Consider the following 17,766-nt stretch of genomic DNA (forward strand, 5'->3'; position numbering starts at 1 on the left):
TAATCCACACATAAGAGAATGAAACTATACCGACGTGTCGGTCCGACTTGGGGAACATTGGCAAATATTGTAAATAGTGTTGAGGTGTGTGTGACATAAATGAATTATGTCAATACTAACGTGATGTGTTAAAATTTTTGGTTATATCAGGTATAAGGGCGGTGATTTTGTTTTCAAAAATTCCTTGCATGTATGTTAATATGACACAATATGAGATTTATAACAATAAAAATTCTATAAGCCGCAAACTGTATCTTATTCAGAGAAAATACCCAATACAAAACAACAATGTCGAAGAAACAGGTATATTCCCTGAATATTGACCCTTCAATAAATCAACTTCCACCTGCCTCATTGCTTGACAACCTCAGTAAGTGCAACATCATTACAACTTTATCAGAGATATTGTTTCGTATTTATCAAAGTTACCCTCAGCACTCTCACAGGATCAATAAAATATCATATTTGTTAGATTTATGGTCGATCAAGTACTGGAGAGCCATTAACATAGTAATAACCTCGCCGTCTGTTTTTTTTTCTTCTTTTGTAACTAGTGCGAAAAAAAGTACGTGTTACAAAAAGTTGATATCTTCCCTACCGAAGCCTCTAAATTTTAATATTTATTATTCATGGTTATGTACAATTAAGATAACGTAAATTAACTAAATTTACGTAAAGTTACCAAAACGTGAAATAACATACATGGAATGTTAATGTTAGGCAGTAAGAGACATGTTGCAGTTCCTTAAAACACTGGTATCCCCCCCCACACACATTAACTCTTCTGCTTTCTGCTTTAGATGCTTCGACTGCTATAGTTCATTAATGCCGCCGGTATATACTAGCTAGTGAAGGCAGAGGACTGCGCCTAGACCTTAACTTATTTATACTTGTCACCAAGATCGTGGATTTAGGTAAACTCTCCGTGTGTATACACACTGAGGGTTATGTCCCTCATACTTCCGTCTCATCTTGTGCTGATTCTACTCTACTCTCATTGTTCAGGTTCACTTCCATGAATGCAATAATAATGGTATGCAATACTGACAAATATATAAGATACATGTGCAACCTTTAGGTATCTTTATTCCGAAACGTTTCGCCTACACAGTAGGATTCTTCAGTTGAATACAGAGGAGGAAGTGGAGATGACGAGGCAATGTAATTAGTCCATCACACTCGAATATGTAGTTTTGAGGTTGTCAGTCCCTCAGTCTGGAGAGGAGTTCTGCTCCATAGTCTGGAATATTGTTCCATACTATGCAGTCGAACTCTTCATCATGTTGAGGGACTGACCACCTAGAAACTACGTCATCGAGGGTGATCGACTGATTACATCGTCTCTCCATCTCCACTGCTTCCGCTGCCTTCTCTGTATTCGACTGAAGAAGCCTACTAAGTAGGCGAAACGTTCCGGAATAAAGATACCTAAATGTTGCAGGTGTCTTACAGACTCGCTTCTCCCGTACAGAGCTCAGTGAGTACAGGTAGACAGCGAACGGAGGATCGAGCCCCCATCTCCCTTTAAATTGAATGATCACCGAGTTCAGTGCTTTACTATATAAATAATAATAATAATAATAATAATAATAATAATAATAATAATAATAATAATAATAATAATAATAATAATAATAATAATAATAATAATAATAATAATAATAATAATAATAATAATAATAATAATAATAATAACTTTAATAATTTGGGGTGTTCTCGTGTATACCTCTACCCACACCTCTTGGCTTTCTCAACACTGGACAGTGTCAGTGTCATTCTTACCAAGGTGATCATCAGCAGCCTAGCTGGTCAGGACCAAGCCACGACTAGTGGATGGAAGATCAAGCCTTCATCGTCATTCATTGTGATGTATGATCGAGCTGGTTGAACGCTTCAGGAGGCACAGAATAATGATTCTTCGCTTTCTGTGCTGGAAAATGTTCGCTGCAGAATGTATCTGATTTCCTCCTCTAATTTCTTCTTTTTGTTTTTTGGGGCTTGTGTGGCACAGTTATCCTAGCCTTCACCCATCTCCTTTTTTATGTTTTTATACTTCCTAGGATAACTTCCATGGAATCCCCTTTGTTACTTCTTTAGTAAAGTGCCACACTCATAACATACTCATCCAGTGCCACCCTCATAACACATTCATACAGTGCCAACCTCATAACACATTCATCCAGAGCCTCCCTCATAACACACTCATCCAGTGCCACCCTCATAACATACTCATCCAGTGCAACCCTCATAACATATTCATCCAGTGCCACCCTCATAACACACTCATCCAGTGCCACCCTCATAACACACTCAACCAGTGTCACCCTCATAACATACTCATCCAGTGCCACCCTAATAACACATTCATTCAATGCAACCCTCATAACACATTCATCTAGTGCCACCCTCATAACATACTCATCTAGTGCCACCCTCATAACATATTCATCCAGTGCCACCCTCATAACACATTCATCTAGTGCCACCCTCATAACACATTCATCTAGTGCCACCCACATAGCACACTCATCCAGTGCCACCCTCATAACATACTCATCCAGTGTCACCCTCATGCCACACTCATCCAGTGCCACCCTCATAACATACTCATCCAGTGCCACCCTCATAACACATTCATCCAGTGCCACCCTCATAACGCATTCATCCAGTGCCATCCTAATAACACATTCATCCAGTGCCACCGTCATAACATACTCATCCAGTGCAACTCTCATAACATACTCATCCAGTGCAACTCTCATAACATACTCATCCAGTACCACCATCATAACATACTCATCCAGTGCTACCCTCATAACACATTCATCCAGTGCCACCCTCATAACACATTCATCCAGTGCCACCTTCATAACACATTCATCCAGTGCCACCTTTATAACACACTCATCCAGTGCAACTCTCATAAGACATTCATCCAGTGCCACCCTCATAACACATTCATCCAGTGCCACCCTCATAACACATTCATCCAGTGCCACCCTCATAACACATTCATCCAGTGCCACCCTCATAGCATACTCATCCAGTGCCACCCTCATAACATACTCATCCAGTGCCACCCTCATAACATACAAATCCAGTGCCACCCTTATAACACACTCATCCAGTGCCACCTTCATAACGCACTCATCCAGTGCAACTCTCATAACATACTCATCCAGTGCTACCCTCATAACATACTCATCCAGTGCTACCCTCATAACATACTCATCCAGTGCCACCCTCATAACATACAAATCCAGTGCCACCCTTATAACACACTCATCCAGTGCCACCCTCATAACACATTCATCCAGTGCCACCCTCATAACACATTCATCCAGTGCTACCCTCATAACATACTCATCCAGTGCTTCCCTCATAACACATTCATCCAGTGCCACCCTCATAACACATTCATCCAGTGCTACCCTCATAACATACTCATCCAGTGCAACCCTCATAACACATTCATCTAGTGCCACCCTCATAACATATTCATCCAGTGCTACCCTCATAACACATTCATCTAGTTCCACCCTCATAACATACTCATCCAGTGTTACCCTCATAACACATTCATCTAGTGCCACCCTCATAACATACTCATCCAGTGCTACCCTAATAACACATTCATCCAGTGCCACCCTCATAACACATTCATCCAGTGCTACCCTCATAACATACTCATCCAGTGCTACCCTCATAACACATTTATCTAGGTGCCACCCTCATAACATACTCATCCAGTGCCACCCTCATAACACATTCATCCAGTGCTACCTTCATAACATACTCATCCAGTGCTACCCTCATAACACATTCATCTAGTGCCACCCTCATAACATACTCATCCAGTGCTTCCCTCATAACACATTCATCCAGTGCCACCCTCGTAACACATTCATCCAGTGCTACCCTCATAACATACTCATCCAGTGCTACCCTCATAACACATTCATCTAGTGCCACCCTCATAACATACTCATCCAGTGCTACCCTCATAACACATTCATCTAGGTGCCACCCTCATAACATACTCATCCAGTGCCACCCTCATAACACATTCATCCAGTGCTACCTTCATAGCATACTCATCCAGTGCTACCCTCATAACACATTCATCTAGTGCCACCCTCATAACATACTCATCCAGTGCTACCCTCATAACACATTCATCCAGTGCCACCCTCATAACACATTCATCCAGTGCTACCCTCATAACATACTCATCCAGTGCTACCCTCATAACACATTCATCTAGTGCCACCCTCATAACATACTCATCCAGTGCTACCCTCATAACACATTCATCTAGTTCCACCCTCATAACATACTCATCCAGTGTTACCCTCATAACACACTCATCTAGTGCCACCCTCATAACATACTCATCCAGTGCCACCCTCATAACACATTCATCCAGTGCCACCCTCATAACACACTCATCCAGTGCCACCCTCATAACACATTCATCCAGTGCCACCCTTATAACACACTCATCCAGTGCCACCCTCATAACACATTCATCCAGTGCTACCCTCGCCAAGCCCATGACGACACTCTTCAGGTCGCTTGTTCTATCTAGGCTGGAATATTGCTGCACAGTAACAGCACCTTTCAAGGCAGGTGAAATTGCTGACCTAGAAAATGTACAGAGAACCTTCACGGCGCGCATAACGGAGATAAAACACCTCAATTACTGAGAGCGCTTGAAGTTCCTGAACCTGTACTGCCTGGAAAGCAGGCGGGAGAGATACATGATTATATAACCTGGAAAATCCTAGAGGGACTAGTACCGAACTTGCACACGAAAATCACTCACTACGAAAGCAAAAGATTCGGCAGACGATGCAACATCCCCCAATGAAAAGCAGGGGTGTCACTAGCACGTAAAGAGACAACACAATAAGTGTCAGGGGCCCGAGACTGTTCAACTGCCTCTCAGCATACATAAGGAGGATTACCAATAGACCCATGGCTGTCTTCAAGCACCTAATGGCGGTACCTGACCAGCCGGGCTGTGGCTCGTACGTTGGATTGCGTGCAGCCTGCAGTAACAGCCTCGTTGATGAGGTTCTGATCCACCATGAGGCCTGGTCACAGACCGGGCCGCGGGGGCGTTGACCCCCGGAACTCTCTCCAGGTAAACTCCAGGTAATACATTCATCCAGTGCTACCCTCATAACACACTCATCCAGTGCCACCCTCATAACACATTCATCCAGTGCTACCTTCATAACACACTCTTCCAGTGCCACCCTCATAACACTTATCCAGTGCCACCCTCATAACATATTCATCCAGTGCTACCCTCGTAACACACTCATCCAATGCCACCCTCATAACACACTCATCCAGTGGCATCCTCATAACTTTCTCATCCACTGCCGCCCCACCTCTCACAGCACACTCATCCAGTATCACCCTCGCGACACATCCAGTGTCACCCATCACAACACACCCTCAATAACCCCACGAAACACAAACTGCCGTTTCCAGACTCGTGCGCCAATGCACTACAAATTCAAGACGAATTACCGACGGATTCACGTCGGATTCACGAAATATACATGTCGGATTCAGGAGAGACCATCGTGAGATGGTGAACAGCATCTGGCAGGCAGCTTCCCTGCTGGCCACTCCTCCCTCCTCTAGTCGTAAGTGTTAAAAGCTTCCATTAGACTTTATTAGGGCTGGGTCGATCTCTGCCAGGCTAGCCGGGGTAGCTCACCAATTAGCTGCGTAAATCACTGTTATCGATAGTTTTCTCCCGCCCCCTGAGGCTGTTCAGTCTCTGGGGGAATAAGGAAGATGTGTTTAAAGGGCAGAATGAGGGTGGAAAGGCAGAATGAGGGTGGAAAGGCAGAATGAGGGTGAAAGATCAGAATGAGGGTGGAAGGGCAGAATGAGAGTGGAAGGGTAGAAAGAGGGTGAAAGGGCACAATGAGGGTGAAAGGGCACAATGAGCATAGAAAGGCAGACTGTGGGTAGGTGGCGAGAGTAGAGAAGGAAGGGAAGAGGGAATTTGCTGGGGAGAAGGAAATGGGAGTGGAAGAGAGAAGATGACGAGAAGGGAAGAGGAAAAATGTGAGGAGTAAGGGGAGAATAGAAAAGAAGTGGAATGGGTGAAATGAATCAGGAAAGTAAAGGCAGAATAAACATAAACTAAAGAAAAGAATGGATTAATAAAAAAGAACCCATAGTTTATCACCATGCTTGGCTAACTATTCCTTTGCTCACACTCCAACAGCACATCAAATCTCAAAAAAAAACTTGCCTCCAGTTACTCCGATCTAACACACTCCTACATAACCACTGGAAGCTGAAGTCCTTACTTTTCAAAGCCTTCACGACACACTCGTCCAGCAACACTCACACAACACATCCAGCATCACCCACACAACACATCCAGCAACACCCACACAACACATCCAGCAACACCCACACAACACATCCAGCAACACTCACACAACACATCCAGCAACACCCACACAACACATTCAGCATCATCCACACAACACATCCAGCAACACCCACACAACACATCCAGCAACACACACAACACATACAGCAACACCCCACACAACACATCCAGCATCACCCACACAACACATCCAGCATCACCCACACAACACATCCAGCAACACCCCACACAACACATCCAGCATCATCCACACAACACATCCAGCAACACACACAACACATACAGCAACACCCCACACAACACATCCAGCATCATCCACACAACACATCCATCATCACCTACCCACCATATTCATTGTACAATCCGGGAAAGTTATCAGCTACGTCATAGTAGAAGTTGAGCCCGACGTACGGACTGCGGCACAGGTCTCTAAAGCAATCACATATCAGCGTTGGTTTGAAGCTTCTCTGAAGAACCATTCACAAGTTATCATGTGGAAACCAATCAGGCTGACAGATTTCAGCAACTCGTAAGAGCTCCATTCAACGTGAATATATTATTACTAAATGGTTATAACTATGACTATAATTTTTAAAGAGGTGGACCGGTAAGCCAGCGGAAGGCCTCGGTCAGATGACCAAAAGCTCCAGTTGGGGAATCATCATCTGACTAAGACCCGCATCAGGAAATACTTGTCCTGTTTCCTGACGAGTCTTACCTGACTTAACCATCCAGCGTAATGAAGTGTGAGTAACTATTATATATAATGGGGGAAGCAGCACACTGCTGATATATCTATTGTGTTTTTATAATGTCTGCACTTTCATGCTATTTAATATTAATTGTTTGTCTTTCATTAGTATCTATCGACTCTGTGAGAGTCACGGACTATATAATGCTAAATTTATAGCCAAGGTCGATCGAACAAGACAAACTTTCTAAAAACTGAAAATTGTGACAAAACTCTCATTTACATGATTTTCAAATTAAATTTTGCCAAGTTACTGTCTGTGGTACACCTTTGATTTACCTTTAACCTGTCTCGGGAGTTTTCCTACTCCTGCAGGCTTCCCTGTTGATATATATATATATATATATATATATATATATATATATATATATATATATATATATATATATATATATATATATATATATATATATATATATATATATGTCGTGCCGAATATGTAAAACTGGCCAATTAGCAAGAACTCATTTTAAATTAAGTCCTTTCTAAAATTTTCTCTTATACGCTCAAAGATATAATTTTTTCATTAATGCTGGTGTAAAAATTTATAATTTTGCACCAAAAAGAACTTAGAAAACTTACCTAACCTTATCATAACAAGCTCAATTTATTTTAGCCTAACCCAACTAAATATATTTTAGATTTGTTTACAATAATTTAATACTAAACAAACACAGTGAAATATATTTTTTTCGTTAGGTTCAGAATGATTTTGGCGAAATTATTGCATATACAAATTTTCACTTGTCCTATATGGCAAGATGAGCGTTGATATATATATATATATATATATATATATATATATATATATATATATATATATATATATATATATATATATATATATATATATATATATATATATATATATATATATATATATACATAAAAATCCATATCATTCCATTACACCGTATGTTTCTTACATGTTAATGAAACCTGTCAGTATGAGCTGGGAAACTTTAATAAGTTAATGGAGATGACGTCAAGCAACCTGTACTCCCACCAGTTAAGTCACTTCTTCACATACAGTTTGCAGCACTTTACTAAGTTAGGTTAGGTAGTCTATATCAATCAAAAATATATATAACATAATGCAACAGAAAAATCGTAACTATAAGAAAAATGGCCATTGAAAAAAAAAGCCCTAGGCGCTAACAGAAAATGGGCAGCCACTGTGACCGGCTAGAACAACACTGTCAGTTTATTACTGTTCAAGACGCCTTCAACAGTCACTAATTTGACTGTTTTGCACAACCGTGCCATGACTGCTGCGGTTAATTAAGAGGAGGATCTGCATCAAGCATTTACACGACCGTATCAGCAACTACAGGAATATCTACAAGTTTCGTTCCAGTTGGGAACGAACGACCTCTCTAACACGAAGAGAATTTACGAGGCTTTCCTCACCGCAGAGAAATTTTAAAACTGGAAAAAAAAAATAGAATCGTGCGCGCCCGGGCGCATACGTGCGCACACAGATAACACCCAATTAGGAAACAATTACGGGTAGAAACCAAGCTAATGGTTTTACAGCTTCTTTTAATTTGCGTTTATCGGTGAAGCTGATCAACGAGGGAAGGACTAGTTAACACTGCCCTCAGCCATGACCAAGCCGATCTTGGAAACCACTGGGGAATAGTCAGACTCACAGACAAGCAGTCGGTCAGTTCCTGTTATCCACTACTCTACGATAATAACACTCGGTCAGTCACTGGTAACCACTACGCGATAATACTCGGTCAGTCACTAGTAACCACTATACCACGATAATAACACTCGGTCAGTCACTGGTAACCACTAAACGATAATAACAGTCACTGGTAACCACTACTCCATGATAATAACACTCGGTCAGTCACTGGTAACCACTACTCCACGATAATAACACTCGGTCAGTCACTGGTAACCACTACTCCACGATAATAACACTCGGTCAGTCACTGGTAACCACTAAACGATAATAACAGTCACTGGTAACCACTACTCCACGATAATAACACTCGGTCAGTCACTGGTGTCCACTACTCTACGATAATAACACTCGGTCAGTCACTGGTAACCACTACTCCACGATAATAACACTCGGTCAGTCACTGGTGTCCACTACTCCACGATAATAACACTCGGTCAGTGACTGGTAACCACTATTCCACGATCATAACACTCAGTCACTGGTAACCACTACTCCATGATAATAACGCTCGGTCAGTCACTGGTAACCACTAAACGACAATAACAGTCACTGGTAACCACTAAACGACAATAACAGTCACTGGTAACCATTACTCCATGATAATAACACTCGGTCAGTCACTGGTAACCACTACTCCATGATAATAACACTCGGTCAGTGACTGGTAACCACTATTCCACGATCATAACACTCAGTCACTGGTAACCACTACTCCATGATAATAACACTCGGTCAGTCACTGGTAACCACTAAACGACAATAACAGTCACTGGTAACCATTACTCCATGATAATAACACTTGGTCAGTCACTGGTATCCACTACTCCACGATAATAACACTTGGTCAGTCACTGGTATCCACTACTCCACGATAATAACACTCGGTCAGTGACTGGTAACCACTATTCCACGATAATAACACTCTGTCAGTCACTGGTAACCACAATACGATAATAACACTTGGTGAGTCACAGGTAACCACTACTCCATGATAACACTCGGTCAGTCACTGTCAACTATTACCCCACCATAATAACACTCGGTCAGTCAATGGCAACCGCTACGAAATAATAACACTCGGTCAGTCACCAGCAACCAATACTCCGCGATAATAACATTCGGTCAGTTATATCACTCCATCGTACCTCTACTGCGATAAATAAATTTGCCCCGTGATTCTTAATGGTTCGCCAAGCCCCTAGATCACTCCAGCTGGATCCACCGTGCCGGGAGGGGCGAAAGGGATGAGGGAGAAACAGATGAAGGTAAGGTATGGTAATCTCCGGAGGAGAGTGAGTTAGTGTGTTTGTGTGTGTATATATGTGTGTGTGTGTGTGTGTGCGTGTGTGTATGTATGTGTGTGTGTGTGTGTGTGTGTGTGTGTGTGTGTGTGTGTGTGTGTGTGTGGGTGTGTGTGTGTGTGTGTGTGTGTGTGTGTGTGTGTGTGTGTGTGTGTGTGTGTATGTGTGTGTGTGTGTGTGTGTCCAGCCTATTCTACAATTCTGCACGATCTAACACAAGGCTATTTGTTATTCTCGATTAGATTATAATAACCTAGGTTATGTTACCCAAGGTTTGGTGCTATTACCTTGAACATTGCCTATGTTTTATTAATTTGCCGCAAAGAAACCAAAATACGGGTGGCTTAAATGAGACCGGGAGATAAAAGTGGTCGCATGGGTCGGCGAAGTGGTCGCGCGGGATCGTGAAGTAGTCGCGCGGGTTGGTGAAGTGGTCCCATGGGTTGGTGAAGTGGTCGCATGTAGGACAGTACCAGTGGTCGCATGTAGGACAGTAACAGTGGTCGCATGTAGGACAGTAACAGTGGTCGCATGTAGGACAGTACAAATGGTCGTATGTAGGACAGTACCAGTGGCCGAATGTAAGACAGTACAAGTGGTCGCATGTAGGACAGTACCAGTGGTCGAATGTAGGACAGTACAAGTGGTCGCATGTAGGACAGTACCAGTGGTCGAATGTAGGACAGTACAAGTGGTCGCATGTAGGACAGTACCAGTGGTCGAATGTAGGACAGTACAAGTGGTCGCATGAAGGACAGTAACAGTGGTTGCATGTAGGACAGTAACAGTGGTTGCATGTAGGACAGTACAAGTGGTCGCATGTAAGACAGTACCAGTGGTCGCATGTAGGACAGTACAAGTGATCGCATGTAGGACAGTACCAGTGGTCGAATGTAAGACAGTACAAGTGGTCGCATGTAGGACAGTATAAGTTTTCCAGTGGGCAACGGTAAACAATATGATGTTTAATGAGGACAAATTCCAACTACTCCGTTATGGAAAACTGGAGGAGATAATAACTAGAACAGAGTATACTACAGACTCTGGCCATACAATAGAACGGAAAAATAATGTACGGGACCTGGGAGTAGTAATGTCTGAGGATCTCACTTTCAAGGATCACAACAGTGCCACGATCGCACATGCAAAGAAAATGATAGGATGGATAATGAGAACGTTCAAAACGAGAGATGCCAAGCCAATGATGATCCTTTTCAAATCACTTGTTCTCTCTAGGCTGGAATACTGCTGTACATTAACATCTCCATTCAAAACAGGTGAAATCGCAGATCTAGAGAGTGTACAGAGATCCTTTACCGCACGTATAAGTTCTGTCAAGCACCTTAACTACTGGGAACGCTAGGAAGCACTTGACTTGTACTCCTTGGAACGCAGGAGGGAGAGATATATCATAATCTACATTTGGAAAATCCTGGAAGGAATGGTCCAAAATCTGCACACAGAAATCACTCCCTACGAAAGTAAAAGACTGGGCAGGTTATGCAAAATGCCCCCAATTAAAAGTAGGGGCGCCATTGGTACACTAAGGGAAAACACCATAAGTGTCCGGGGCCCAAGACTGTTCAACAGCCTCCCATCAAACATTAGGGGAATTGCCAGTAAACCCCTGGCTGCCTTCAAGAGAGAGTTTAGTTTAATATGTTTATTATGCACCCCATACCCATCCTGTGGGCGGTAGTCAAAAGATTACAGAGGTACATAATGGGTCCAGGGACTGGGCCTCAAAGTTTTGATAGCTGAGCAAGTTACAGAGGTAATGAATTCACAATTTACAAAGGTAATGAACTCACAATTTACAAAGGTAATGAACTCCAGGTAGGTCTAGTCACAATCATGACAAGTTACAAAGGTATTTACAGATTACAGAGGTACACAATGGGTCCAGGGACCGGGCTCCAAAGTTTTGATGGCTGAACTAGGTACAAGGTAATGAACTCACAAGTTACAAAGGTAATGAACTCACAAGTTACAAAGGTAATGAATACTGTAAGAATGGTTACTTACGTTTATACATGGCTGCAATCATGAACAAATTTTAGATAATGAGCAATTCACACTTCCACACCCGGTCACAACTGTAGTGAGTTATTGGTGCAAATGTTGATTGCTGAGTCTCTCTCTCTCTCACACACACACACACACTCTACACACACACACACACACACATAAACACACACACACACACACACACATACAAATTCATACACACACACACATAAACACACACACACACACACACACACACACACACACACACACACACACACACACACACACACACACATACACAAACTCATACACACACACGCACACACACTCATACACACACACACACACACTCATACACACACACACACTCATACTCACACACACACACACACACACACACACACACACACACACACACACACTCACACACTCATACACATACACACAAACACACACACACACACACACACACACACACACACACACACACACACACACACACACACACACACACACACATGCACATATGTGGTAATGCTTTATTTACAGCTAGCAAAGTCAGGGTATTTCTCCAGAATGGTCTGTAATATACCACTGTGGATAAAATACTTAGCCATTTCTTGAACACTTCTGAGTGAGTTGTTTCTAAATTCATTAATTTTATCGCACTCCAGTACATAATGACGCAGGGTGTGACAATGATAGAATGATGATAGATGATAGAATGATGATAGATGGACTCACTGGTGTCAATCTCCCTGAGCCTTAAGTCCATAAAATTCAGCTGAAGTTCTTTTCGTATTATTGTTCTCAAACTACTACCTGACAAGCCAAGATTGTAATCTACTCCCTCTTTGAAAGCATACAGCTTAGCCAATTTATCAGTTCTATCATGCATCTGAAGACCAATGTGAGATGGAATCCACAGCATGTGCACTCTGACTCCACTGTCCACAATCCTACCATACCTGTGTCTGGCTTCTGACACAAGCATGCCACAATTTATGCTTAATGAGTTGAGAGCATTTATGGATGACAGAGAATCAGTTACAATTAAACTGTCAATCTTTGATACATAGATGCATTTCAGTGCAAGGAGTATGGCAAACAGTTCTGTCTGAAGGGTAGAGGCCCAATTATTGATGCGTGCTCCAATTTCTTTAAGAGAGCCATCACTCTGTACGACAACAGCAGCACTACCAGCTGCACCAGTGGATTGGTGAACAGAACCATCAACGTAAATAATTTGCGAGAGTGTGTGCTGTGTGACTAAGTTATCAATACAGCTTAAGGCCTCATGTTTGGCTTCAAGGCGAAGTTTTGGTTGTGATTTAAGAAGTAGTTTGGGGGGAAATGGAGGAATGGTAGTTTGGAATGGGGTAATATTCCATGGAGCGGAGAAGTGCCGCTGTTGCCTTACTTGACATAGATCATGTATCTGATTCATGCGGAGGTCGGTTCCAGTCTTTTCGATCCATCTGGAGGAGTGTTCACCAGTGCTGAGGAAAGTTTGGAGGGCTTCTGTGCAGGGGTTTGAATGAGCTTGCCTGAGCATATTAACCCCAATTAGGATATTTCTTTCAGTAACACGATCTCTGATGCTTGGAATATCAAGTTCTTTTTGCATATTTAAAATTTTGGCAGTACGAGGGCATCCTAGGATGATCCTCATTGCTTCGTTCTGCAGTTTTTCCAGCCCTCCAAGCTTCCAGTCAGACACAAGAGCAAGTAGTGGCGCAGCATAATCAACCAATGATCTAATATAAGCAAGATACATCATTTTCACAATTTTAACATTAGCACCATACCTGGGGTGAAGCCCTGCCACAACTCTAAGTGCTCTTAGTCGTTCTTTGTATTGGCGACAAAGTCTTGTTACAACAGGTCCAAGTAGTGGAACCTCAAAGCCTAGATACCTGTATCTGCTTACATATTCTAGAAGAGACCCATCATGCAATTGGATCTGACGAACTGTGCCTCTCTGTCGAGGAGGACGCCTATTGAGTATCTTTGTTTTATCAGTAGAGATTATCAACCCCAGGTCCTGACACGAGGCTAGTACATGATTAAGAATGTTTTGGGTGTTGGAGAATCCGGTGGTGTGAATCATTATATCATCAGCAAAACTAATCACATAATTATGGGGCTGACTAGGCATAGCATTAAGTAATGCATTAATTAGAATATTGAACAGTGTGGGACTGAGCACACCTCCCTGTGGGGTTCCTAATTCAAAGTCTTTAGTTACACTTCTATGTCCCTGGAACAACACAGACGATTTTCTGTTGGACAGGTAGCCTTTAATCCAGCGGAGAAGCCATCCTCCAACATCCATTCTGGCAAGTTCACTAATTATTACATGTCGGTTGGCTACATCGAAAGCGGATTTAAGGTCAAGGAAGGTAGTGTAGGAGCTGTCAGTGTGCAGGGTGAGAAAGGTGGCTATGCAATGATGCACGCTCCTTCCATGCATGAAACCATGTAACCGGGGAGACAAAAATTGTTTGATTCTGTACATGAGACGATTAAGAATCATTCTCTCAAATGTTTTACACAAGCAGCTAGTAAGAGATATTGGGCGAAATGCATTTTGTTGATTGGGCTTAGGAATTGGAATGATGAGGCTGTTGGTCCAAGATTGAGGGAGCTCCCCAGTTACATAGCTCATGTTATATAATTCAAGTAATGGATTACCTGGTACTCGACACAGCAATCTGAGTATGTTGTAAGTAATACCATCCTCACCAGGCGACGTGGAGTTGCCCTTAGTTAGCGCTGCATCAAGTTCATAATTAGTGAAAGGAATGTTGCAATCATCTGCCTTACTGAGCATAAAGCAAACAAGTCTCTCCCTTGCATCATATTTGTCATTTAATTTTGCCTGTGTGGTACTGGGAAGATTGTCATAGCTAGATGTAGCAGCCCAAGCACTGACTAACTCATTCGCCCTATGCAAGGGATGAGGGTGCGCGATCTGCCCAGTTCGGTTACCCTTAATTCTATTTATGTCCCTCCATGCCCGGCTAAGTGGGGTGTGAGCATTAAGACCGTTGACAAATTTTTCCCAGTCGGTTTGCCGCAGCTCTGTCATACGCTCTCTGGCAGCAGCAAGGGCAGTTTGGAAGAGCCTCAGCATTCCAGGGGTACGATGTTTTCTATAGGCTAGGCCTAGTCTGCGAGCAGTACGTTTCAGTGTACGAAGTTTAGAATCATTGTAATAAGTATGGTTTTTGAAGGAGGTATGATTATTATGGAAGTTTGTTGGGTTTAGAGTACCAAGAGGTTGCAGTGGCGGCTCTAAGTAGTTCTGAATACTGCTCACAAGATCATTGTTAAAGGTCTCTACAGAGGAACACTCATAGGAATTATACCAGTCAGTCACATGTGCAACAAAGTCATCATGCTGATCTGTGGGAACATTAAAACGTTTCCGTTTGAATATCCCACCAGGAAGGATAGTATTACTAATATCTAGAGAGGTTAGCCTAGGGAAATGATCAGACGCTATATCTGTTACAATGGAAGACTCACAGCTGGCAGAAGTAATGTTGAAGCCCAGGCACAGATCAAGGACGCCTCCATAGATATGTGTGGGTTCAAGGTCACCTACAATTTGGACATTATCATGACTGTTTAAGAGTGACAACAGTTGATTGCCATTACGATTACCAAACTGTGAGTTTCCAATGCTTTTGTGTCTCGCATTGTAATCGCCAATAATAAGAGTAGGCTCAGAATGAGCACAAGTTGGGAGCTCCAAGTAATTAAATTTATCAGCAGGAGCATACAAGTTAAATATGTTGAGAGCAGAGTTCCCTATATAAATCCTAACACCGTGATATTGTAGCCCCTCTGTTTTCTTGTGTGCAAGAAGTTGATGGGGAAGTGATTTTTTAATATATAGAACACAAGAGTTAGTAGATTTGAGGTTATATGCAACAAATGATGGTAATTTAGGGGGTTGGGATTTTTCAGGGACTCTGCACTCTTGCCGGATCAGCCGGGCTGTGGCTCGTACGTTGGACTGCGTGCGGCCAGCAGCAACAGCCTAGTTGATCAGGCCCTGATCCATCGGGAGGCCTGGTCATGGACCGGGCCGCGGGGGCGTTGATCCCCGGAATAACCTCCAGGTAACCTCCAGGTAACCTCCAGGTAACCAGTGGTCGAATGTAAGACAGTACAAGTGGTCACATGTAGGACAGTACCAGTGGTCGCATGTAGGACAGTACAAGTGGTCGCATGTAGGACAGTACCAGTGGTCGCATGTAGGACAGTACCAGTGGTCGCATGTAGGACAGTACAAGTGGTCTCATGTAGGACAGTACAAGTGGTCGTATGTAGGACAGTACCAGTGGTCGCATGTAGAACAGTACAAGTGGTCGCATGTAGGACAGTACCAGTGGTCGCATGTAGGACAGTACCAGTGGTCGCATGTAGGACAGTACAAGTGGTCGCATGTAGGACAGTACAAGTGGTCGTATGTAGGACAGTACCAGTGGTCGCATGTAGGACAGTACAAGTGGTCGCATGTAGGACAGTACCAGTGGTCGCATGTAGGACAGTACAAGTGGTCGTATGTAGGACAGTACAAGTGGTCGCATGTAGGACAGTACAAGTGGTCGCATGTAGGACAGTACAAGTGGTCGCATGTAGGACAGTACAAGTGGTCGCATGTAGGACAGTACAAGTGGTCGTATGTAGGACAGTACAAGTGGTCGCATGTAGGACAGTACAAGTGGTCGCATGTAGGACAGTACAAGTGGTCGCATGTAGGACAGTACAAGTGGTCGCATGTAGGACAGTACAAGTGGTCGCATGTAGGACAGTACCAGTGGTCGCATGTAGGACAGTACCAGTGGTCGCATGTAGGACAGTACAAGTGGTCGCATGTAGGACAGTACAAGTGGTCGTATGTAGGACAGTACCAGTGGTCGCATGTAGGACAGTACAAGTGGTCGCATGTAGGACAGTACCAGTGGTCGCATGTAGGACAGTACCAGTGGTCGCATGTAGGACAGTACAAGTGGTCGCATGTAGGACAGTACAAGTGGTCGTATGTAGGACAGTACCAGTGGTCGCATGTAGGACAGTACAAGTGGTCGCATGTAGGACAGTACAAGTGGTCGCATGTAGGACAGTACAAGTGGTCGTATGTAGGACAGTACAAGTGGTCGCATGTAGGACAGTACAAGTGGTCGCATGTAGGACAGTACAAGTGGTCGCATGTAGGACAGTACAAGTGGTCGCATGTAGGACAGTACAAGTGGTCGTATGTAGGACAGTACAAGTGGTCGCATGTAGGACAGTACAAGTGGTCGCATGTAGGACAGTACAAGTGGTCGCATGTAGGACAGTACAAGTGGTCGCATGTAGGACAGTACAAGTGGTCGCATGTAGGACAGTACAAGTGGTCGCATGTAGGACAGTACAAGTGGTCGCATGTAGGACAGTACCAGTGGTCACTGTTCTCTCTCTCTCGCCTGATTATATTCACTTACATCCACTTGCTCTTTATTTTTTCCTTCCGTCCCTGTTCCTCCCTCCTATTGCACATTTTCTTGTTTCTCCTTCTTTTATTCTT

Source organism: Cherax quadricarinatus, chromosome 9, assembly GCF_038502225.1.
Source record: "Cherax quadricarinatus isolate ZL_2023a chromosome 9, ASM3850222v1, whole genome shotgun sequence".
NCBI lineage: Eukaryota > Metazoa > Arthropoda > Malacostraca > Decapoda > Parastacidae > Cherax > Cherax quadricarinatus.